General features: G+C 37.8%; 1 protein-coding gene across 1 annotated transcript in view; it reads right to left on the bottom strand.

Moving 5' to 3' along the window:
- Window positions 1-24,232, bottom strand: part of PAK5 (p21 (RAC1) activated kinase 5) — a 273,491-nt gene that overhangs the window by 134,602 nt on the left and 114,657 nt on the right. Inside the window, exon 2 of the mRNA XM_003933206.4 lies at window positions 17,173-17,322. The gene's annotated coding sequence lies outside the window, so the exon portion shown is untranslated. The remainder of the gene's footprint in view (window positions 1-17,172; window positions 17,323-24,232) is intronic.

Raw genomic sequence — 24,232 nt, 5'->3', positions numbered from 1 at the left:
CTTTGTAAAGGCAATTGATATTCCTCTTTCAGAAAAGGGATAAAAGTGGCACTCCTTGTAAATCTGACATTTTTCTTGATAATCTAAGAGTGGGATAAGACCCTCTTAAAGTGATGCTTGGAAACACAGATGGCAAGGAGAAATGGCTTTGGCTTTTGATTCTCCAAATGCAAAAAGTCAATGCAGAAACAAAAGTTTGATTAATTGTAGTCGTTTTTCTCCCTCCTCCTCTCTGCTTCCATTCTCTCTCTCTCCATCTCTCCTTTATCTGTCCATTGCCATCTTTCCCTCCCTCCCTTTTTCTGTCTCTCTTTCTCACATGCACACACACATACACAATTTCCCCATAAATAATCCTAATAAAGCCAAAGAACAGTAATTACAGTCATTTCTAACTCAAACAGCCATATATTTCACATTAAATTAGTGGAAACTTGTCAGTAACATAGCGTTTCAATGTAGTCATGTGTAGATATTATATGTTACTGTGTTGTAATCATACACTTACACACTAAAACCAAAAATGCTATTGAGCAAATGAGTTTTCAGTCATATAATAAAGCTCATTAGCACTTTATAAAGATTTGTATTAGGACCAGCTTCCTACTAATAATGAATATAACAGTACACTCATAAAGACTTTTGAATAAGCTGTGTTGAACAAACTATACTTTTAAAATCATACCTCTATCTAGTTTCTCACTTTAATCTAATGTAAATAATTGGATGTCAGTTGCATAAATTTATGTTTGTCATAAATCTTCAGAATTACTTGTATATAGAATTATTCAAATCTCATGGTCTATAGAACCTGCCTATCATCAGGATCCTTTTTTTTTTAAGTCTTCTTTAGGACAGGTTGAATCACATAAGATATCTGTTAGCTAGATGACATTTAACTGAATATAGAACAAAGTACTACTTACACTTTAAGATTCTATAATTCTACTTTTGATTTTCAATGATATATGTTCAACGAGGAATTTAAGATAAACAAATTGGACTGATAGGTGCAAAAATCTTATTATATTAAAGCAATTTCTGAAGGTCAATTGTAAGCTATAGTTTAAGTAGTGAGATACAGTGACAGCCGTGTGTGTGTGTGTGTGTGTGTGTGTGTGTGTGTGTTTTAAAGAGGTGATTTACTTTTTCTGGGAGGGTCATAGGGTATGACTTTGTATTTCCTCTTCTCTCTTTATGTTAAACATTTTATTAAGGTATACCGTATATACAGAAAAGGTACAGCTTAATGACTTTTCACAAATGGAACACATTCAAACCAAGGAGAAAAAATGCCAGAGGCCTCTGTCAAACTGTGCCCAAGTAACCAACTCCATCAAAGGCAAACCATTATCTTGGCTTCTCCTACCAATGACTGATTGGTCTGCTTGGTTTTGGACTTGATATGAATAGAATCATTACATCATGCATTCTAAGTGTGCTTGATTCAACATTTTATATCTGTGAGATTAATTCATGTCTTGATAGGCCATGCTCTTTCTTACTGTTGTCTAGTATGTCACAGCATGACCATACCATAATTTATAAGTTCATTTTACTGTTGACAGACACTTGGGTCATTTCTAATTTGGGGCTTTTAAAAATAATGCTGCCTTGAATGTTCAGGTATATGTCTTTTGGTGACATGTGTGATGCATTACTATTGGGCATATACATAGCTGGCAGTAGCATTGCTGTGTCAAAGGGTATGTGTATATTTGGCTTTAGCAGAGTTCCAGTCAGCTTTCCAAAGTGCTTCCACAATTTACACTCCTGCCAGTAGCTTAAGAGTTGCTCCACATCCTCATCCACACTTCCAACTGTCAATCCTTTTATAATTGTAATTCTGGTGGGTGTGTAGTGGCATCTCATTGTGGCTTTATTTTGCATTTCCTTTTTTTTTTTTTTTTTGAAACTGAGTTTCGCTCTTGTTACCCAGGCTGGAGTGCAATGGCGCGATCTCGGCTCACCACAACCTCCGCCTCCTGGGTTCAGGCAATTCTCCTGCCTCAGCCTCCTGAGTAGCTGGGATTACAGGCATGCGCCACCATGCCCAGCTAATTTTTTGTATTTTTAGTAGAGACGGGGTTTCACTATGTTGACCAGGATGGTCTCGATCTCTTGACCTTGTGATCCACCCGTCTCGGCCTCCCAAAGTGCTGGGATTACAGGCTTGAGCCACCGCGCCCGGCCTTATTTTGCATTTCCTTCATGAGCTTGAGCATCTTTCATGTGCCTTGGCCATGTAGATATCCTCTTTTGTGAAATATCTGTTCAAGTCCCTTGCCCATATTAGATCCTCTTCCTTTTTCTTACTCATTTGATGGAGTTCTTTATATATTCTGGATATGCTGAAGAAATGTGTTGAAACATTTTCTTCCACTTTATAGTTTTCCTTTTTATGCTCAAAGATGTATTTGATAAACACATGTTAATTTAGTCCAATTTAGATATCTTTCCCATTATGTTTATTGCCTTCTATGTCCTGTTGAAAAAGTCTTTGCTCCCACAAGTTCATAAATATATTATCCTGTGCTTGGATTTACAATCTATCTGAAATTGATTTATGTGTATTGCAACTGGTGCCTGAATGGATTCTAAAAAGGGAAATGCAGTACCTTTAATAACCCTTGCTTCTGAAGGAGAGCATTTCTTAGAATCTCCAAGGAAGTAAAGAAAACTTGGGAGAAATTGATCCAACAGCCACGTTAAGAAGTGAAGGTTGGCAAACATCTATTGAAGGAATCTTCCAGTGAATGTTATCTTGTTAACTATTATTCAAAACAACTGAATAAAAAGGATATTGTTGAGAAATTATTTACCTTCTTTTCCTCTGCTGGTAACTCTTAAATTCTAAAAAATTTTAAGTTCTACAAAAACCAACCCTCAGCATATACATGTTTAGAAAAGCTCCATAGACCAATGTTATCTGGCAGAAATGCAAAATGAGCCATATATGTTAATCTCAAATTTCCTAGTAGCCATATTAAAAATAAATATCAAGTGAAATTAGTTTTGATGATACATTTTATTTAACATAAAATATCCAAAATAGTTTTATTCCAACATATGGCACTAGCCACACTTCAAGAGCTCAGTAGCTCCATGTGTCCAGTGGCTACCATACTGGGAAACTCAGCCAAAGACTGTTACATGAATACAATGACCTCCTTTATAAATATTACAATTCACATTATCTACAAATCAATCAACTTTATATTCATATGACAGCCACATATCAAAAGAAGAACACAGTGGTTCTCAATATGCAACCTCTGGACCATCAGCACAGGTATCACTGGGAATTGGGAGACATAAAAACTCTTTTGAAACCAGGCTTTCTAATGAGTAGGTCTAGCAATCTGTGTTTCTGTGATTCTCATGTGTGCCTCCATTTGCCAGTTTGAAAACTGTAAAAATAACAGACCCACATTTTTGTTTTATACATATAGTGACATTAACTCTACATTACTACATTGTAAATATACTGTCTTCTCTGAAGCAAAAGCATTTTTGGTTGGTGTGTAACCTCATAGTCAGGTTATCACCTCACATCTTCCAAATAGGATTGCCCATGGCATGACAAATGGTCTACTACGCTCCAAGACAGATGTGTGGGAGAAAGTTTCTTTTTTCTGTTTCCTGATGATTCTCAATTGCCACAGGCATCTATTACATTTGCAGAAGGAAAGACTTGTACCCACACAGTAATAATCAGAGCAAGGTAATTGTATTATAGAGAAAAGCAAATAACCACTTTCATCTTATTAGCTCTGCATGTAGAAAGTGAATATGTAAATAAGTACTTGAATAACTTCTTTAATATTCATTTTTGTGGATTCGAATATATGATCTGGGAAGATCCAATTTCACTAGATAAATATTTCTGCAGAGGCGGGGAACTTTGCCCAAATTTCCCATTGCAGTATCTTCAGCACAAGCAGTATCTTCAGCCAGGTTCTCAATAAACATTTGTTGAATGAATGGATGGATGGATGGATGGATGGATGGATGGATGAAGCTTGATAAACTTTTCTCCATGTTTTAGATTCTGGCTTAGGAAGATAAGTTAGCTCAGTTGCTGGAAATCCTTTATTATTTTAACACAAAATGACCACAATCATTCATTTTCTGCTTTTCAAGTAACATTGCCCCCTTCCCACATAAGACTTCTTGCCACAACTAAAAGTACATTTAGAGAAGACGCAGATTTAAAGGGAAGTTCTTCTTTGTTAGAATGTGGACACCAAAGGGGTAAAGATGTTGTTTAGTTCACTGTTTTATCTCTATAATTTAAAACATTGCCCATTATGTAACAGATGCTCAGTAACTATGTGTTGAAACAATACATTTTATTCTTATAAAATTCCATTACAGTCCTTTTCTCTCTCCCCTCTACACAAAGCCATGGAAACTCATCCATTTATATGTTTCTCCATATTGTTTTACCTGCCTCAAATACTTCTAACTATGCTATTCTCTGTATCTATTGAGCTCCCACCAGTCTTCTAGACCCAGCTAAAGACTTCGCCCCTCTCAGCGAAGCTCCCCAACAACTCAAGGTTGACTGAGCCTCCATGGTCATGTCTAAATCTCCAAGCTTCTACTCCACTTAATGAAACACTTGTTAGCTAGTATGATGCCTTTCATTTACTAATTTTGCCTCCTTGTATTTCATATGCTTTCTCTCACCATATAGACTTGTGGCTTCTCAAAGGCTAGAACCATGGAATATATTTAGTTTGCTCATTAAAAAATCATATTTTTGCTCATTAAAGAACACATTAGGCATAATTATAGCTTATTTTTAAAAGGACGCTTTTAGACAATATTTGTTGTTCAAGAACAGTCTTAGCTGACTATTGTTAGGCTGACATAATTATTAACAGCACTCCTTTTTACTCTCAAACCAGTCTTGGCTTAGACAATACATATTTTCCTAAGTTATGGCCAATATAAATATAGTGAAACATTGACCAATGTTTTAATATAATAAAATGTTGACATGGTCTATGATGTTAGAATTGTTTGACCATATGATGAATTTTACATATACAATGACTTTTTCTAAATATTATCTTTCTTTATTTATATCTGTAAAAGGAAGAAAAAAAATCAGAGAGTATTACAAGTGGGAGAGGGCTTGATTAATCTTATCAGAATCCTCAATATAATGCTTAGAAACCTTTCTGAGAATAAAAGGAAAAAAGTGGTATAACTCCTCAACTTTATACTCTTTTACTTTATTTGAACTTTTAGAGCCTTTTCACACATGATTTTCTTTGATGTTCACAACACTCTTCTTAAGTAGTTCAGGGTGGTAGATACTTTATTTCTATTTAGACATAAGGAAAAACAACTCCATGGAGTTATACTCTTTGGCCAGCCAGAAAGAGAGAGAGAGGATATAATAAATCCCAGTGCTTTCTATTATAACCATATAGCTCCTTTTCTCCCCATGAATGCATGGTCTTTGACTTCTCATCCATAACTAAGGATACTTATATCCATTTTCCAATTAAAAAATTAATTGCAAGAATCAAAAACAACTTCATCTAAGGAATGTGTGCAGATATGCCATTTGGTAAGCTTTCTAAGCCGAAGGTTAAGAATGATTATACCTCCCATTTGCCTCACACTTTACACTTTGTTAAGGCACCTTTTGCTATGTTTCACACCAAACTTAAGGAATAGACAAAGCACGGACTTCACTTTGCTTCACTTTCAGCTCAGAGAGGCTAAGAAGTGGGCTCAAGACTGTATTGCCATCTATAAGTGATGTATCTAAGCATGACTGAAGTCACCTGATTCTACCTAGTTCAAGTACTTTAGATTGTGACCAGTGAGAATTCCATGGAATCAAATGCCAAATTTCCCATGACGCTTATTGTAATGAGATATAACTTGATTTTAAAACACAGAGACATAACTGGAAGTTAACAAAATGACCATTTTTGAATTTTTCCTATCTTTCCTGCATTATGAACAAGCAAACAAAGCACTTTATAGATTCTAACTTGTTTCCATATTTTCTGTTTTGAGTAGTGATGTTTTAAGAATGGTCCCAATGTCCTGCTCTGTATCCCCTGTACTACAACCACTGTTTTTGTGCCCTATCAGCTGTAATAAGCCACCACCATTTATACCGCTGTTTGAAATACACAGTCCTGATTGTATCATCAGAAGCCTTTCTGGCTTAAGGGCTCAGTGAATCCTTCCTCCTCTTCAGTTATTCCTTTAGTTTTTACTTCAGACTCTCCTTGTCTCACTTTCTGCCCTAGAGAGCAGATGCCAAATAAAATGGCTGGGAACTTCTTTTAGGTCCTTCCCAATTGCTTCCTTTCAAGGCTACACTTACTGGTCCCCAGGGTATGAGAAACAGTCTGTATGGAAACACCAAGCCCTAGTAGTAGAGAAATAGCCTTGGGTGTATGTTTTCTTCTACTCAGTCTATTCCTTTTGAAACTTGAAAAAAAAAAAAAAGATTAAGCTTGTGATTGAAAAGAGAAGGGTTATTTTGCTTTGTATTTTTTTTTTTTTAATGTGTTAACACTAGTATGCTCTGGGTAAGATGTGAGATCAACATATACATAAATAATGCTCCACAAACAGCCACTCCTTCAAGCTTGGTAGGATTTACAAAAACTCTACATCTCTATGATCGATAAAGGAACTTGTATTTCATAAGGGGGGAACCAAGAGGACTTGGAAAAAAAAGTGAAATATGTCACATGGGTAATCAGAATGCCTCCTTCCCCTCTATATGCATGCATTTGTGATGGAGATGTCAGTTGGTGAAGGATTGGAAGGATGGACCTTCAAGTACCCAGTCCCCTCATACCTATGGCAAACAGGGATAACTTAAGAACCTTCTTCAAATTACTAAGCAGTTACCCCTGAGCTGCAAAAGGAGACAGTTAACTCAGCATATCAAACTAGGTTTTGGGTTCTATTACTAAAGATTAATTTTGCCTGTCAACTCCTTACAAATAGAATCACACATACATACATTTTTGGGGGGGTCCAGCCTCTTTTGCTCTACATAATGTCTGTGATTCACCCATGTTATCGTGTGCATCAACAGCATGTTCTGCCAGGCACGGTGGCTCACACCTGTAATCCCAGCACTTTGGGAGGCTGAGGTGGGGGGACTGCTTGCATACTAAGTGCTGAGACATGCACTAAGTGCTGACTTTTAAACTGGAATCAGCAATCCAAAGGTGAGAAAGAGAAGAAATAGGAAATGAAGCAGGGAAAGGTGAACAGCAAGACAAAGTGAGATGTTACTGCTATGACCCCTGCATTACCATGAAGAAATAGAGTGAGTGGCCCAGCAAGACCTCGTCTCTACTAAAAATATAAAAAATTAGTTAGGTGTGGTGGCCTGCACCTATAGTCCCAGCTAGTTGGGAGGTTGAGATAGGAGGCTTGCTTGAGCCAAGGAGTTTGAGGCTGCTGTAAGCTATTATTGTACCACTGCATTTCAGCCTGCACAACAGAGGGAGACCCTGTCTCAAAAAAATTTTTTAAAGTCATAAATTTTGCTAGGCTCAGTAGTTAGTAAATGAAATATTTGAGCTTTCCTTCACCTTTGCCCACAAAAATAAATGATAAAGAAATGACACCAGAGAAACGATTTGGGAATTGAACTAATGAAAAAGACTGGATAGTTCTGAGGGAATATGGTGATAACAACACTGCCCTAAAGATGAAGCCTAGGCTCTGGGCAACGGGAGGCAGAGCAACCAAGCCTGAGAGTCAGCCCCTAGCATGGAATCCCAGAAGATGGCCAATGTTCCTGACTCCAAGAGAACACAAAGCAATATTCTCCATGGGAAAACATCCCCAGTAGAGGCCCTAAGGATTCCTGCATGCTTGCATCAGTAATCAAATATTACCCATGACATGAGGAACTTTGGTCACTCAGAGCCACAGGTGGCCAAATAACAATCAATTGGTTTCCTGTACTGATTGTTCATCATGTATTAGAATTAGGTAAATATATAATAATGATGTGTAAAATGTACAAATAATTAAAAATGGAATAAACATGAACATGAGCTGACTGTCACGATTCCTTTGGCATCTCTGAACCAACTTAGATGTGGAAACCTGGAAAGGGCCCACGATATTCCATGGTTTATAAGATTTCAGTTGTTCTCCCCTATTATCCAAACTGCAGATCTATTAGCTGCCCAAACATTTTGTCCCAAAGATTCCCAGGATCTCTTAGCCACTGTTAGACCCCTGTGGCTCAAAGCACCCAGACTGGCTCTTTAATTTTGCTATGCATTACAGTAGTTAAGGCCACCTTACCTCTAACAGTAAGCACTGCTACTTAGCCTCTGTTGTTCTGGGTCTCATCATCTCAGCAATATTAGGAAGATCAACTCCTGGACAGTTTCTTGAAATGTCAACTCCAGCCCGTAGACAACAGCCTTTACAGGCCACCTTCTCAAAGCTGTCAGCACTCCTTTACAGAATGCCTTATTGTCTTTATGAAGGGAGTGTCCTCTGGGTCCTCGTAGTTAGAAATAGTTAAGTGATAGGTTTGAAGATTGTACCTAAAACCATCTTAACCTGCACTCTAACATCCCTCCTTTTGGAGCCATCAGATTCTTTATTGAGACTGTCAAAGAATTTGTGGAATTTTCTCATTTGCTGTAGGCCATCAGAGCAAAACAGAGTTAAAGAATCACCCTAAAAAACTATCGAGATCAGCTCCAAGTGTCTTTGACAAACAACTGAATCTTGATTTATGAGTGAGTGCCTCTACATCAATGAATACCCTCTGATCTAGTGTTGTATGTTAAACCCACCTGATAACAATTACTTAAGTATAGCCTAAGAATGACCCTGTATGTCGCACCTGAATGCAGTTGGGAATTCCAAGCTAGGGAATCCAGGAGTGGCCAATCCAGAGAGCCATTCCTTTCCTATGAGAAACATCTGGGTCCCATCCTGTCCTGTGGAACATGTGATGTACAGGGGATTGAGGCCCTGTGTTTTCGGTTAAAAAATTGCCAGGTGGAAGGTATTAAGGGAGGGTGCTATGTGAAAATCCTATATAAACTGCATGCTTTTTGCAAGCGGTTATGGTTCTGTCCAGCTCACTGCCACTGGACTCTCTATCCTGTATGTAAGCCCTTCACAAGAGCCCATGTCTTGTTTCTTGGCTCTGGGTCTCTTCTTCCGCCTGTTGAACCTAGTGCCATCCCCACTGAAGTCAACAGGAGTTCAGCACAACATATATACCCCCTCCATTCTAATACACTCAAGGTCCACTTCCAGGTGGGTTTCAAGGTACTTCAGTTGTTCAGTGGGTAGGTTATTTCCTCCTGGATACGTGTTGATAATTCTCTGCTGAGTCTACACTCTAGTTATCAGCATGGAAGCAATGAGCAGTGGCAGGGAAATATCTTAAGGCATGCAAAGATTATCTGATAAGGCACCTGCTTCAGGTGAGACTGCTGTGCAACCATTGGGCAAGGAAAGCTGTTCTTCTCTGTCAAAAAAAGCATGACTCCTGACTTCCAGCGTGGTTTAAGGGAATTTAAGGGTTCAAGGTCCTCGAGCTCATCCCAGATCTCAGTATTCCACTCACAGCCCTGAGTTTGAAATAGAAGATTTTACAAAGCTGTGTATCCTGTCTCTTTGGCACCTTAAGAGCCTTATAGTCAGATCCTGGGACTGGCTTACATCACTGTCTGCCTCAGTCTCCTTTAAAGTAGCCCTATACTGCCATGCAGTGTAGAGATTAGTCTCCTTTAGAGTAGCCACAGATGCCCTCTGGCTTTCAGAGCATACCTTAAGTTGGCAATGAACCACCCTCAACTTAACATTTTCTTTTCACAGGTCAAAAGTAGCCATCTACTTTGCAATCTGCATAATTATCAGGGCTCTAATAGCCACTGTGTGCTGCAGCTACTAGGTCTCCTAACACCTGACCTTCCACTTAAGCCATATCCCAATTTACTACAGATGAGAGCTTAAGTAATTATAATGCTGCTGCCTGCCAGGGTTTATTTTCATCCCAATTTGCCACTAAATATGTGATCCCTATTGCTTTCAGACAGGTCAGTAATCAAATTCCAAAATCCTATCTGCAGGGTATCTGGTCTGCAACTACTTGTTTTAGTTGAGTTTCCCTAAGACATGGAACCTGAGACATGCACTAAGTGCTGAGGTTTTAATTGGAATAAGCAATCCAAAGGTGAGAAAGAGAAGAGATAGGAAATGAAGCAGGGAAGGGTGAACAGCAAGACAAAGTGAGATGTTACTGCTATGACCCCTGCATTATCATGAAGAAATAGAGCCAGTGGCCCAGCAATGCTGCTCTGTGACATATCACACCTCTAAACATGCTGCACAAAGACATGCTGTACAGGTCTTGAGAGAGAGTTCATCAGAGAGAGAAATGGAAATGTAATTTACCTGCCTTGCTACCTTCTCTTTCCCATAGGAGCAAGATTCTCTCAAACAAGTACTATCTTGTACCCTAGGGAAACACTGGCAAGAGGTATTTCTACATCTACAGGCATTTTTATTTTCATTACTTGGGGGTGGTATTGGCACCTAGTGGGTCAAGGCCAAGGGTGCTGCTAAATGTGCTACAAGGCGCAGGACAGTATCCCATGAGAATTATGCAGTCTGAAATGCCATCGGTGCTGCTGTTGGGAGACCCTAATATAAATGCTGGAAAAATCAAGAGAATCTGAAGAGATAAACTAGATGTATTTGATTAAAAAAAAAAAAAAAAAACCCAACAGAAAAAAAACCATGAAATATATGGAAGGCATTTCACAGAAGAGAACACACAAAGGGAAAACTAAATATGAAAAGATGCCGAACCTCATTAGTAACCAGAGAAAATCAAATTACAGCAAGATTCCATTTCACACTCAATTGATTGGCAAAAATTAAGTTATCAAGAACACCAGGCATGAAGAGAATGGTGTTCAAAGGGAATAGTCATATACCACTTGTTGGGGGAGTAAATTGCGACCAGTTCTGTGGGAAAGAGTTTAGTATGCATTATGTTGCAAAATTGATCATTTGTGTATTTAAGGTGACCACTTACACCATTTTAACTGAGACTGTCCTGGTTTTAGCACCAAAAATCTTTCATCCTGGAAAATTCCTCGGTTCTAGGCAAACCGAGATGATTGGTTACCTGTACATCTTATATCCTAAGAATCCACTTCTACATATACTTCCTTAAAACATTCTTGCACGGGCACCAGGAGAGATATAAAAAATAATCATAGTACCATTTTTATAATAGCAGATAATGGAAACAACAGAAACGTCAATCTATAAAAGAACAGATAAATAGATTGTGATAGAGTAATACAATGTAGTACATATTACTTAGCTGTGAAAATGAACTACAAAAGTTCCCATTCTGCCTCCAAGGAGCTTGAGATGTTAATGTCAGCCTGTTAAGCTTCGCAGTAAAATCTGTTGTACCTGTTGACTTGGGCGAGCTCTATACTTGCAACACAGACCAAGGAGTACAATGAAAATGGCTTTGGAAAACTGTAGAATAGAGCTGCTATTCAATTTACACAACTCAGTCTCAGAGCGAAGATATCCCTGAATTGAAAATTGCCATGTCACATACATACCCCAGTGGGAACACACACATCCACAAATCTCTATATAAATGTATCTCTAAGATCAACAGTCTTCACAGAGATCGGCCCCAGAGACTTGGCCTTGTGAGAATCTAGAGCCTTGAAATTTGTTTGTGATCATAAGCCAAACTCTTCATTAGTTTTCACAAAAACCTACTCACTATGCTTAGCATGCTTATGAAAGTTGTCCCACAGAGTTTCTGTCATGCAGTCTGCATCATTGCTACAGCTCGCTGAAGCCACAGTCAAATGCTAAAAAATTCTTTCCTTCAGATCTACTTTCACTTCATTGTTTTCTTCAATCACTCAGCAAGTATTTCCTACCTCCTCCTTTCTTGTCGAAAGAACATTCTACAAATCCTTCTCTCCCTCTTTCTTTCTTTCCTTTTCTTTTTTCTTTTTTTTTTTTTAAGACATGGTGTTTTGCTCTATCACATAGGCTGGAGTACAGTGGTGTGATATCAGCTCACTGAAACCTCTGCCTCCCAGGCTCCAGTGATCCTTCCAACTCAGCCTCCCAAGTAGCTGAAACCACAAGTGCATGCCACCATGCCTGGCTCATTTTTTTTTTTTTTTTTTTTTTTTTGTAGAGATGGGGTTTTGCCATGTTGCCCAGGCTGGTCTTGAACTCCTGAGCTAGGGCAATCCACCTGCTTTGGCCTCTCAAAAGTGCTGGGATTACAGGCATGAGCCACCAAGCCCAGCCTATAAACCTGTTTCTAAGAGATAATCTTAACAATTTTGGTAACCCTATTACCACACCAGTCTGTCCAATCAACCATCCTAACTTTGTTCATCTGCCTATCACTTTGTTATAAACATATTATTCTGTCTGCAAGTTAACTTTTATTTTCCTGAATTCAGGTATACTTTACAGATTTCTTGTCTTTAATCCTCCTCTCTCTCTCTCACCACTAGATGCCTTCATTCCCAAGTAACCTGACAGCATTATGGAACACTATATTCCTGTGTCTTTGAACACATACTATCCTTCTGGCTTTCTTTTATTTTCTCTTTTGAGACAGGTTCTTGCTCTATTGCCTAGGCTGGAGTGCAGTGGTGCGATCACAGCTTATTGCAGCCTTGACCTCCTAGGCTCAAGAGATCCTCCCACCTCAGCCTCCAAAGAAGCTGGGATCACAGGGACATGCCACCATGCTCAGATAATTTACTTTATTTTTGATAGAGATAGGTTCTATGTTGCCCATGCTGGTCTCAAACTCCTGGGCTCAAGTGATCCTCTTGCCTCGGCCTCTTAAAGTGCTGGAATTATAGGCACAAGCCATGGCAACCAGCCCCTTCTTGCTTTAAATTCTCTTCCTATCTTATTTGGCTAGGGAATGCCTACTTACTCTGTAATCTTATTCAGATGTTTTCTTTCCAGTAGATTGTTTGCAATCTAGCTCTTCCCCTTCCTTTATCAATGTCCTTTTGCAATGTGACTTTGAACTCCTCTCATCAGAAGGTAGAGTCTATTTCCACGTCCCTTAAATCTGAGCTGGCCTGTGAATTTCTTTGGTCTATATGTTGTAGAAGTGATTGTTCTGAGGCCAGGCCTTGAGCAACCTTGCACACTTTCACTCATTCTCTTGAATAAGTGATCCATATGTCTCAGTTGCCATTGAATAAGCCCTGGCTAGCCCACTGGAGAACTGAGTTGCCTTAGCCACATCCAGTCAATCACCAGACATGGGAGTGAAGCATCTGAGACTACTCAGCCCCAGCCAACCTATCATCAGACTATAGAGCAAACCTAGTTGAGATCAGCCAAGCTTAGCCCAAATCAGTAAAAGTCTCCAACTCCCTCAGAGACTCATGATCAATAACACATGCTTATTATTTTAAGTCACTGAGTTATGGGGTTCTTTGTTATACAGCAATAAGTGATACTCTTTTTCTTGATCCTGTTCAATAGCTACAACATACTTCTAGTATAGCCTTTATAATACTACAGATCTTTTGGTCTCTCTCTTCCATAAACATAGAACTCCTTGGGAAAGGGGGCAATTTTTGCTTTGTATCTCAGAATCTAAATAGTGTCTGCTGACTTGTTAATAGATGAGTGTTGGAAAAATGTCGATAATTAATTACTTAGTTAAGGATTACAATGTTGCCTAAACCAAGGGAGGGTTTTGAAGGCAGATAAAACTGGGTTTGAATCCCAACTCTATTTCCTATGTTACTTTTTTTTTTTTTTTTTTTTTGAGACGGAGTTTCACTCTTGTTAACCCAGGCTGGAGTGCAATGGCGCGATCTCGGCTCACCGCAACCTCCGCCTCCTGGGTTCAAGCAATTCTCCTGCCTCAGCCTCCTGAGTAGCCGGGATTACAGGCACGCACCACCATGCCCAGCTAATTTTTTGTATTTTTAGTAGAGACGGGGTTTCACCATGTTGACCAGGATGGTCTCGATCTCTCGACCTTGTGATCCACCCGCCTCGGCCTCCCAAAGTGCTGGGATTACAGGCTTGAGCCACCGCGGCCGGCCTTTCCTATGTTACTTAAGATAATTTGATTAACCTTGATGAGCCTTGTGTGCTCATCTCTAAATTAAGACCTGGAATAATATACATGAGGCAAGATTGTGGTGATTTTATATACACATATATATACTCATATATATATATGTATGTGTGTATATATATATATATATATATATATATATATATCCCACCTGACACAGAGTAGATGTTCAACAAATAAGAATTGAATGAGAAAATGCATGTAAAGCATTTAGTATATTACTTGGCTTCTAGTTGCTCAATAAATAATAGCTCTATTCATATGATCACGATCATCACCATCATGTTTGCTGTCACTTCTTGTAGCAGAAACTGTAGGTGCTCCATCCTCATTCCACTGGTAGTTATCATCATTGTGCAAGTTGACCCGATGGCAGCTTTAACATGTGGGACTCTATCTGAGGGCTTCCTCTGGCTGCTGGAGTCCTCTTGATCTACATGTATGGCAATGTTACAACTACCAAGGAGTTAACACTCCCCACTTCTACCCAGGGGAGAAGCCCTTGGTCAGAACAGATGGGAGAAGGTGGCTAAATACCCTAAATTCTATGCCCTTGGTTGAGATAAATCCAAGTTGTGTCCTATGCTGTATCCCAAAGTTACCTAATGTGATTGCGCACCTTTTGATCACAGAAGTGATAAGGCACTTTTTCTGTCTTCCTTCTTTTCTCTGTCTCATATCTGCCCTACTTTACAAATGTGTACTGGCATTGTCTCCCAATAAACACCACTGTAATTTTTTTGTCTCACTCTCTGCTTCTGGAGATATCAACCTAAGGCACCATTACTCTTTCTAGGTTATGTTAGTCTTGTTGCTTCAGAATCCAATAATTTCTTAAGAAACTTTGACTTCCACTTGAAAGGCCTAGCATGTTAATGATCTCTCCAGCTAATCAAAGAGTTGTACCTAGTCCAGCAGATGATAAGACTAATCCCAGAATGGGGTATGCCCTCTTTAGGTCTTCTCTGCTTTCATCCTGGCTCAATTCTCTAAGCATATGAGGAAAGGGTTAACTTGTGCACCATGCATAGCTCTTTGCTTATCTTGATGGGTACCTGGAAACATGGTATTGATTTTGAGCAAGCCAGAAGTAAAATGTGCTAGCTAGTGATTTATAATGTGCTGTGAAAAGTCTAAAACCCCACCAGCATCCCGTACCATCAAAACTCTATGGTTTGATGGTTTGTACCTGTTAACTTGTTAACAAAGGTTGCTTTTAGCTACCTGAGCTGTGGGGTAAAAAAAAAATACCCCTCAATAAGCTTGAGCCTTGGCTCCCCTGTGAAGTTGTAGAGTCTCATGAGACTTTTTAATTATCCAACACTGTATAACTGCTGCATTGGGGTGGTTTTCTAATGACCAAAAGCTTTACAGAAGGATCTGGGGTGGAGGAAGGAAGAATTCCTACACCTTACAAGTTTAGAACCATTTCAGACTGTTATGAATATTGGAAAGCAAGCTGCACTTTGCTGAGATCTTAAAATACTGTTCCGTTGAGCTATCATAAATAACTCTTCTGAACATAGACATTAGGGTGGTCCACCTTCCAAAAGTAGCTGTTGGCTTCTTGCAAATTTGGACCTACAAGGTCATTGCATACATTTCTTATCCTCCCTTCCCTCCCCTATGGACATTGCACAATGGTTACATGATCCAAGAAGTGAAACTCTTACTTCACAGATAATAAGTTTTTCTGGTAACCATTGCTTAAATCCATATATTCTCATCATTTTAAAGAACCAATTTGAAGTTGGATTTCAGTTTTACCTTCAACATTCCATCTCAGAAAAACCTAGTATGAAAGTTGTAGTCCTGAAATTATGCTTGACTGACCTAAGCCACTAGTCCTTAAAAAACTCATGTTTCTCATCTAGAAGGACACCCTTCCCACAGGCTGCCTCTCAGTGGCTTGAGCAACAATGTTCTTAGAAGTCAGGAGTCACCCAGGAAGTAGAAGAGGAGCTACACATTTGGAAAGCTCAAGCCTCTTGAATGTTACAAGATAACCCATGTAGAATATGAGATTTCAGGGCAGAATATTCTTTCTTTTCACAATTTGACATCAATATCCTCTAAGTTTCAGAAGCAGGCCACAAACATATACATCATAAGCAGTTCTTTGAAACAGTGGAATAAATTACAAACTGATTATTGTGTATTAAAACACAAATAGACAGCATATCCTGCATATGGAAATTAGAATTATATTTGGAGATTCATAAAGAGTTTGGGTAGTCATCTATGTTCTGAAGCAGACACAAAATATCTTTCAAATTCATCCATCTCCAATGCCACATCCCTGAGCCAAGTCAGCAGTATCTCTTACATGGATAAGAGCACCCTGTTTTCAGCTCCTGAAACCCCCATACATACTAGCTGGCTACAATAAAGAAGAATGACCTTTAAAAAATATATAAATTCTTTCATTAGCCTGCTAATGACTCTCCAATGACTTCCACCTTTATTGAAATAAAATGAAGACATTTTCCCACATCTATACAGCTCTCCAGCTTCATCTCCTACGTCCTGTTTCTCCAAAGCCCCTCTCTTAAAGTGATACCGGCCTGTTTTCCAAACCTTGAATATATCCACGTAGATCCTGGTTCATTACACATGGAAGGCACAATCTTCAAACCCTATGTGGCTGTCTTTTTTCTATCACTCAGTTCCTAGCTCAAATTCTCTTAAGTGGTCTGCTCTGACACTCAACTAAAGTAGTCTCTCAGTCACCCCTTATCTTGTTAACCTGCTTATCATGTTCACAAACATTATCAGTGATTACCAGTTTCCCTTTCATTTATTTACTTACCCTTTCCCCTGGAAAGTGGGCTTCTGCAAGGCCATAACCTTGCCCTTTTAGTTTCCACTGCCTGCAACAGGCACTATAGCAGTCCTATAGCAGTCACACAATGAATATTGTTGACTCAATACATGCATGTTTCTGTGTTTTTAGTATTGTTTACTTTAAAATACATTTTAAAAGGACAAAACCATAAGGTGATTTATTTCCCTACCTTTATGTGATGGCTGTAGATGAATTAAAGACTCCAGAAAAGTGTGGCTATTTCTATTCTGCAACTTTTCATTGGTGTTTGTCAGCCTTCTTCATTTTTTCTCAATGTTCATTTTGGCAGGAGGTGGAAATATTTCACCACGGTGTATTTCTGTGACAACATAGTACCAAAATGATTCAGAACCCCACCAACATTATGCTGTGCTTAAAATTAAACATAAAGCCACATTTACTTTACATTCTCCCACATGAAGCACATTATTTTTTATTGTTTCTATCATTTTCTTAGGCATGCAGTTATGGATCTGTATATCATTATCTGGACACCCCAGGTAGGGTTAGACTGCTCTTAGTACCTTGGTTGCATCTATACCACAGCATTTTCTCCACTCTGTATAATCATTCTATTGCAAATCCATCTTTCCAATAGATGGTGATCCTTGTGGGGCCAAGCACTTTGCCTTTGGTCCCTGAATCTCTGGGGCCTAGCCCATTAACTGGTAACAATACATTTTCAATATAGTCGATTCTTGATATTTGCAGTAGTTGTGATTTATGAAGTCACCACACACACTGAATTAGCAAATAGTGAAGCATTTTCCTAGAAGAAATAGAGGGTTAGGTTTCTGCAAGTCTCTGGCTCCAAATTTTTTTGTCAAATAATCAATACATAACTTTGTTTTATGTATGTTGCTGTTTAAAGACATCTTACATAACACATATTGTTGATTGATTAAGATGGAACTCAAATCAACGGCACTGTATCTTACGCCTCAACAAAGAATTTCTAACACACCTGTTTCCTCCATAAAGTGCGTGACAGCCTATTGTGCTTAGGAACATGAGACAGCATGTCAGCACTACTCTTTGGGGCCATTTCAAAACATGGAATCACCAACATTAAGCACAAAAATGTAAAATATATGAGAAAGTGAATTTGGAAATATGAAATCACAGATAATGAGAATCCACTATATACATATTGCTGAATCACAGTTATATGCAGATTATACAAATTCCCAACCTTGTTTATGGTTCAGTATAGCCCTGCCATTTAAATGAGTAAATAATAAATATTATAGATAGGGTAGAAAGGAACTACACACAGATCTTATATTCTTTATGAAAGGCCCAGGAACTAAAAGCAAATATCATTTCCTATATTCTCTGCTGACCTATTAAAAAGACAAATTTCAGCAATCCTATCAAAATATTAATAACATTCTTTGCAGAAATAGAAAAGGAATCCAAAATTAATGGAGAAACATAAAAGACTCCAAATAACTAAAGCAATCCTGAGCAGAAAGAACATAACTGGAGGCATTAAAGAACTTGATTTCAGATTATACTGCAAAGCTATAGTAACCAAAACCAACATAGCACTAGCATGAAAACAGACATGCCAATGAATGGAACAGAATAAAGGTCACAAAAATAAATCCATGCACTTAAAGCCAACTAATTTTGCAAAAGGCTCCAAGAACATACACTGAGAAAAGGACAGTCTCTTTAATAAATGATGCTAGGAAGACTGGATATACATATACAGAAGAATGAAACTAGACCCTTCTCTCTCACTATATACAAGAGTCAACTTAAAATTGATTAAAGATTTAAATGTCAAACCTAAACTATGAAACTACAAAAATAAAACACTGAGGAAACATTACAAGATATTGGTCTAGGCGAAGATTTTTTGGGTAAGACCTCAAAAGAACAGGCAACAAAAACAAAAGTATAAAAGTGGTATTACATCATGCTGAAAAACTTCTGAACAGCAAAGGAAACATTCGACAAAGTAAAGAGACACTCTATAATATGGGAGAAGATATTTGCAAACTATTCATCTGACAAGAGGTTAATAACCAGAATATATTAGAAACTCAAACAACTCAATAGCAAACAATAATCCAACTAAAAATGGACAAAATACCTAAATAGATGTTTCTTAAAAGAAGACATACAAATGCCCAATAGGTGTTTAAAAATATGCTCAACATCACTAATCATCAGGGAAATGCAAATCAAAACCAAAATGAGATATTATCTCACTCCAGTTAGAATGGCTATTATCAAAAAGACAAAAAATAACAAATGCTGGCAAAGATACAGAGACAGAGAAACGCTTGTATGCTGTTAGTGGGAATATAAAGTAGTACCGCCTTTATGGAAAACAGTATGGAAGTTTCTCAAAAGACTAAAAATAGAACTACCATACAATCCAGCTATCCCGCTGCTAAGTATATATGCAAAAGAAAGAAAATCATTGTATTGAATAGATATCTGCATACCCATGTTTATTTCAGTGCTATTCATAATAGTCAAGATATGGAATCAACATAAGTTTCCATCACTCAAAAAATGGATAAAGAAAATGTGGTATAGGTATACAATCAAATACTATTCAGTCACAAAAAGGAATTAATTCCTGTCATTGGCAGTAATATGGATGGGACTGCAGGTTGTTATGTTAAGTGAAACAAGCCAGCAAAGAATATGTTCTCACTCATACATGGTAGCTAAAAAAAAGTAGATCTCATGGAGGTAGATGGTAGAATTACGGTTTCCAGAGACTGGGAAGTAAAGTGCAGAGAAAGAGAAATGAAGAGAAGTATGAAAATACAGTTAGATTGAAGAAATAAGTTCTAATATTTGGGAGTGCCGTAGGAAAATTACAGTTAACAGTAATTTACAGTATATGTCAAAATAACTGGAAAAGAAGAATTGTAATGTTCCCAATACAAAGAAAAGGTTTGAGGTGATGGATATCTCAATACCTTGACTTTATTTTTACACATTGTATACATGTATCAAAACATCACATATACCCCCAATATATGTACAATTATAATATATCTATAAAAAATACAATTCCAGAGCCTGGGTATTTTCTTCTGCATGATATTAATTATTGCTTCTCCAATTTTCAGACAAGTTCAAAGAAAATTTTCCTTAAAATAATTAAAGGTTAATAATTCATCTTGTCCATTATAGGTCAACCTAAACTCCTAGAAAATTGCTCCACTTTTCTCCCTGGATAAGAAGAAGAAATGCCAACTTTTATTTCATTATATGCACCATTTAACTGCAGGTACAGAATGTCCATACTTAGTTCCTTGTATTTTCTGTAAAAATATCAGTACTCTGTGAGAGGTACAATGGAGGGATCATACTTTACATGTCTAGTTTCCAGTGCATTTGAAAAATGTTTAAGACCCCCTTAGAAATATTAATTTCTGTTTTAATGGTGTCATGAAGATTTTTCAATTAAGTTTACTTCTCAATATTTTTAAATGGTTACCTTTAATATCAAGTTACTTGTACTTTAGAGAAAGTAATTTGTTGCTAAAATTATCTTCTCAAAAGCATGCTCTATGTTTTAAACTATTATTGCTAGGCTCTGTAAGACTTAGTAAAAAGCAATGCCTTACACAGGCAACAAGAAATCTAGAAGGCTGGTTCTGACAGCTGCTTTTAAATTAGTTCTAAATAGGCTAAAATATAAGTAGACATACTTTCTTTTCTGCGTCCTTTGATACCCTATTCAAATAGTTTAGAGTATCAGCAAACAAATCACCTTGTCATGGAGTGCAATTTTAAAATTGATATAATCATGTGGGTCCCCTACATAATAATAAGATAATTCAATATATTTGACAGAATTAATACTTTGACCCAGAAAAAGAAAACTAAATGCATTTTATAAATGTCTGTCCTTTATTAGCATCATTATATTACATTTTCTATATAATTAACCATTTGAGTTTATTTTCTAAGAATTAATACTACTTTTAATTTTCTATTTATACTACAAATAGCCAAATTAAACAAAGAAATATTAAGTATCATAAAATTACTTTAAGACATCTTCAAAACATCACTAAAACTCTCCTCTCATATTTCTTTCTCTTAAAACATGCCATTAAGAAGCCTTTACCCATATATCTCTGCTAAAGCCATATAACCATTACTGACTTTTAAAAAGCAATCTGAGGGTCAGGTGTGTTGAGTCACCCTGTAATCTCAGCACTTTGGGAGGCAGAGACGAGTTGATCACTTGAACTCATGGGTTCAAGACCAGCCTGGGCAACATGGTGAACCCCCGCCTCCACAAAAAATGTAAAAATGAGCCAGGTGTAGCAATGTGTTTCTGTAGTCCCAGCTACTTGGGAGGCTGAGGTAGGGGCATGGATTGAGCCTGGGAGGTAGAGGTTTCAGTGAGCTGAGATCATCACACCACTGTACTCCAGCCTGGGTGACAGACCCACACCTTGTATCAAAAAAGAAAAAAAGAAAAGAAAAGAAAAAGAAAAAAGTAAAAGAAATCTGAATGCTGAATGTTTAGTAGACTGTGTTCAGGTAACAGCTACACCATGCTGAACATGTTGATAATGCACATCTTAACAGACGGTATAGATGTTAATTAAATTTAGTGTTTGCATTTCCAACCTTCCAGAGGAAGGAGTTGGCTTTGTATCCATAGACTGGCTTCACCTTTTACTAGTTGCATGATTTGAGGCAATTTTTTATTCCTTGAGATTATTTACTCATCTGAAAGATGCAGATGAATATCATTTTCTGTAAAGTGGAGTGGTCTTTAGTATAAAATTAGATAGCCCATGTAGAGTACCTAGCCAATAATGAATAGTAAAAAAATTAGCATGTATTTTTTACCAAGTACAAAACCATTCCCAGCAGCATTTTAGTCATTGATTTTTAGCTCTTTGAGCCAAAAATCAGTGACCTGCTAGCTGAATAATTTGAAAAAGAAACAAACAAGCAAACAAATATCCTAAATGTCCTAGCTTACCCACATTTTGACTCACAAGCAAGATAAGCATCTCTGTGGTTTGATGTGTGCGTGTGTTCTAAAAAGGGGTACAACAAACAGAGAAGCATAACTAAGTTTCACATAAGTTTATGCCATTTTTTTTTCTCATTCTGTTGCCCAGGCTGGAGTGCAATGGCAATATCTTGGCTCACTCCAACCTCCACTTCCCCAGTTCAGATGATTCTCCTGCCTCAGCCTCCGGAGTAGCTGGGATTACAGGTGCCCGCCACCATGCCTGGCTAATTTTTATATTTTTAGTAGAGCCAGGGTTTCGCCCTGTTGGCCAGGCTGGTCTCCAAATCCTGACCTTAGGTGATGCATCCGCTTCAGCCTCCCAAAATGCTGGGATTACAGGTGTGAGCCACCGTACCCAGACACCATTTTGCATACTTCATTTACATAGGTTCTCTGGACATTTTACTTCTATATTGGGGATGTTGGCCATCACATGCTCATTCATGTATGCAGTCAAAACATATAACAACTGCATTACAAATGGCACCTGACTCTGAGATATGAATATTAGGCACATTGGTAAATGATCAATATAAATAATATATTCATATCTCAGAGTTAATAAGCCTTCCTTCTATTTTATATACAATAGAATTTTAGAGTTTAAAAACTAAACTCTAAAATTAGGGTTGGGAGTTCGGGACCGGCCTGGCCAACATGGTGAAACCCCATCTTTAAAAAAAAGAAAAAGAAAAAAAAAGAAACTCTATGTCTACTAGGAACGCAGAATTGGAAGGGCATAGTGGCACATGCCTGTGGTCCCAGCTACTCGGGAGGCTGAGGCAGGAGAATCACTTGAGCTTGGGAGGCGGAGGTTGTGGTAAGCTGAGATCAAGCCATTGTTGCCTGGGCAACAAATGTGAAACTGTCTCAAAAAAAAAAAAAAAAAAATTACATGGACCCAATATCCTAACCTCAAGTTTGCCAATGCAGTTTGAAACCAGCCTGCTTTTCTGGCTCCTATTTCTCATTATGCCATAATGGAAGGCATATCCACTGGGAGTGAAAATCAGTACTAGCCACCATGGAATATTTGTCAAAAGCCCAGCTCTCTCAAACAATGAACCACTTTACCTGTCTAGAAAACTCCCATTCATCCTTTAAAAAATAAAATAAATAAATAACATAACATAATGCAGTATAATATACTTAATATAGCAACTTCTTATTTAGAGATCAAAATAATCATGCTCATTTTTGGCTACAATCTTGAGGTCAGAGTAAGTGATTGGGTACTTTTCTACACTGAGCTAGAGGGTCATTTTCTCCTTTTGAAACTTACTCTATTTTCTTGTTCTTCCCCATTGGAGGAAAAGACTGTGTTTGATCCCTATGTTCTAGGGCCAGGGACACCAGGGCTTGCTACGTCCTTAGCAGTCTAGCAATTAAACATACTGTCCGCAAACAAACAAAAAAAAAAAACTAAAACTTAAACTCTAAAAATTTTAAATTCTAAAATTCTATTGTATATAAAACAAAAGGAAGATTTACTATCAGCTCTACTAATATAAACAGTCTCTGCATGCTTTTCTCCCCTCCTCACGTTCAGGAATGGCAGCCCTGTATGTAAATATCTTTCAAGGTAATTTAGAGACAGGAAGGGTTCCATCAGATCTGCAATTTTAGAACAGCTGTTGTATTACTCATCCTTTCATCCACTTTTCCTTGTACCCAGGAATGCAATTTTATGAGCAGTAAGTTTGATACTGGTCTGTGCCATTACGTTAGGAAAATAGGACTTTGTCCCTGACTCAGGGAGAGTGGGCTCAAGACCTTGTCCTCATTGATATTGAGTTCTGGCAAAAAAAAAAAAAAAAAAGCTCCAATTGGTTATGAAATCATGAAAGATGCTAAGTCCCATTAGGTTAAGACCTTCCAACTACTCTGAGGCATTAGAGTAAGAGGAGAAAAAGAATAAACTGAATTGAGAAAACCCAACACACAACATATTTTTTAACCTATTGTCTTTACTAAGATAGAACCTTTCTTCCCCCACCCCAAAAATATGGATCATCCTTCTTAGAAATATGTCTTCATCAATCTGCCTATTTTTCTTTATAACATGGATAATTTTAACACTTTCAGTTAGATGCTGCACTACTCATCCAGTAGGTAAACTCCAAGTACACAAAAGGGTTCCATTACCGGGTTTGACAGTGTAAAAGCCAAGCAGAAAACAAGCTGGAAGAGACAGTTTAATATAAACCTCCTCTGA

This window comes from Saimiri boliviensis, chromosome 9, assembly GCF_048565385.1.
Source record: "Saimiri boliviensis isolate mSaiBol1 chromosome 9, mSaiBol1.pri, whole genome shotgun sequence".
Lineage (NCBI taxonomy): Eukaryota > Metazoa > Chordata > Mammalia > Primates > Cebidae > Saimiri > Saimiri boliviensis.
This window is presented reverse-complemented; position numbering and strand designations above follow the sequence as displayed.